This window comes from Macrobrachium nipponense, chromosome 4 (assembly GCF_015104395.2).
Source record: "Macrobrachium nipponense isolate FS-2020 chromosome 4, ASM1510439v2, whole genome shotgun sequence".
Classification (NCBI taxonomy): Eukaryota; Metazoa; Arthropoda; class Malacostraca; order Decapoda; family Palaemonidae; genus Macrobrachium; species Macrobrachium nipponense.
In genome coordinates, this window is record NC_061100.1 from 134,714,599 (window position 1) to 134,717,161 (window position 2,563).

Here is a 2,563-nt window from a genome sequence, read left to right on the forward strand (position 1 = left end):
GTCAATAAGAACGTCACCTCTCAGAGAGCCAGTCTTAATTTTGAAGGGACACTAGAATCACTTATTGCCTGTAAAACTAATGAGTTCGCCCATAAGGCTTATTATGAGCATCAACCAAAAGTAAATTACATGTGAGAGCTATCAGCAACATATGTTCAAAAATGATATTACTGTATAATATTCTGCCCAAAAATACATGCAATAATATGTACAACAGGCTATAATCACAGCCGTTTTGCCATATGGATATAAATATGCATTTTTCTTTAATTCTGGTGTATTTATTCACGAAATTATGCGTCTATGTTCTTAGTAGATAAAATGCAATGCATTGAGAATTATTGGATGAATTATATTAAAATAATGACATCTGCCTTGGATTTATAAGTCTCCCGCATTTAAAAAAAAAATCTACAGCATTTTTTTTTTTCTTTTTAATAATCTCCAGCAAAAGTTTCAGGTAGGGTTGACGCTGTTACTTGGGATTCCCTGGCGCCATCCGGTCCCACCGTCTCTGAAGTCTCATCTCTCAGTTAAGATTGTTCTAACTTCTATCCCAAATCTGTTTTTAAATGACGAATTGCGTCTTACTAGAAAATAGAAATGAAACGTTGGCTCCGATCGAGAGTGACCGATTCAATTAGAAAGCAACGTATGAGATGTGATTGGTTTTATGTGTCATTTTTCGTCTCCACTTCTTACGCAAGACCACACCGATTTACGTGAGTCTGGTTTCCGGAAATGCGCGCCTGCTATTATGTGTTAAGTTATCTAAAAGCTTTCGATGACATAAGAAATAATACTCATATATATACCTATATATATATATATATATATATATATATGTATATATATATATATATATATATATGTGTGTGTGTGTGTGTGTGTGTGTGTGTGTGAAGATAAAAGGCCCATAAAACACTATTTTGGTTGCAGCGTTAAAATAGTGTTTTATGGGTCTTTTATTTCCATATTATACTGTTGTGTTACAGTAAAGAGAAATTCATGTATACACACACACACACACACACACACACACACACACACATATATATATATATATATATATATATATATATATATATAATATATATATATATATATATATATACATACATAAATACATCATACATACATACATACATACGTGCGTGTGTGTGTGTGTACCACTGCTTACTGTAATATTATAATTCAGCCTAACATTTTCATAAAAGATATAAAGAAATTCTATACCCACAATATTTCGGCCATTATACAACGACCCTCTTCTCTGTGGAAATTGGGGGGAAGGGGATAGCGAGACAATATATATCTGCCTTGGGGGTTAGAATTAGTATCTAGATTGAACAGGTTTAAGGAAAATAAAGCCGGCTGGAATGTCTGGTGTTCAAATTAAGTCTGCTTAATTTTGCGCAAACTAGTTCGTTGTAAACGCTATTCGATCTCATAATTATATACAGTACTTCTATAGCACCTTCTCTCACTGTATTCCCAAAAGAGGACCAATGCTCAATGATCGAAATATAGAGGCTTAATAAATTTTATTTTGCTTTTATGAGCCTTCATATTATGTATAGGCCATATACAAAAATCCACGCTATAAGTATAGCCTACATATATTCACTTACATACATACATGCTATATATATATATATATATATATATATATATATATATATATATATATATATATATATAGGAGAGCTTCACTTCACACTCACATGGAAGATGAATTAATGTAAAACAGTCATAGATGGAATATAGCGCTCTGGAAATTGTGGAAACATATAACTCTATCCCGAAATAAATGAAAAAAGACCTGGTTCTCTGATTATTGAAAATGAAATAAAAATCCAAGGTTTATGGCGAACTCCACACCACTGCAGTTGCGTTCCCTCTCTCTCATTTGTATATACGTATATATTTATATACGTATATAAATAAGAGAAAAGGAACGCAACTGCAGTGGTGAGGAGTTCGCCATAAACCTTGGGTTTTTATTTTCAAGAATCAGAGAACCAGGTCTTTTTTCATTTATTTCAGGATAGAGTTATGTTTCCACAATTTCCAGAGCGCTATAGTCCATTTATGACACTGTTTTACATTAATTCATCTTCCATGTGGGTGTGAAATAAAGCTCTCCGGAGTCCTTATTATTAGCTGGCAACCAACCCTGGCTGGCTACAAATGACTGGTTCGGACTTGAGTTCGGATAGGAGGAGGAAAGGATTCTCACTCAGTCAGTCTACTCTAGTGGTCGTGGTCGTATGGTCCACCTGTCAAGGTAATCGGGTAGCAGTCCAGTCTCGGTGTAACATCTCTTAAGATCAAGACGTTAATATTACTGTGCTTTTAATTCTTAAACTGTGAGTACATATAGTGTTATAATCAAGAACTATTCTGGTGCCCTACAGACAATAATGGTGATATCACCATTCTGGGACAAACATAAGGAATGTGTCAGTGAATGAAGACACTGAACAGGTATTTTCAGGATTTGGATGACACAAGCTTGTTGCCGTATCGTTATTTATTCAATGATTGTTTCATTGCATCATTT

The 2,563-nt window shown here is 34.1% G+C and overlaps 1 protein-coding gene across 2 annotated transcripts in view; it reads left to right on the top strand.

Annotated features, from left to right (window-relative positions):
• Nucleotides 1-2,172: 2,172 nt before the first annotated feature.
• The window catches only part of LOC135211200 (trypsin-4-like), a 37,945-nt gene continuing 37,554 nt past the window's right edge, over nt 2,173-2,563 (top strand). Inside the window, exon 1 of one of the 2 annotated variants that reach the window (XM_064244424.1) lies at nt 2,173-2,287. The gene's annotated coding sequence lies outside the window, so the exon portion shown is untranslated. Of the gene's footprint in view, nt 2,370-2,563 lie in introns of both variants that reach the window. The other variant, XM_064244425.1, reaches the window with a different exon arrangement.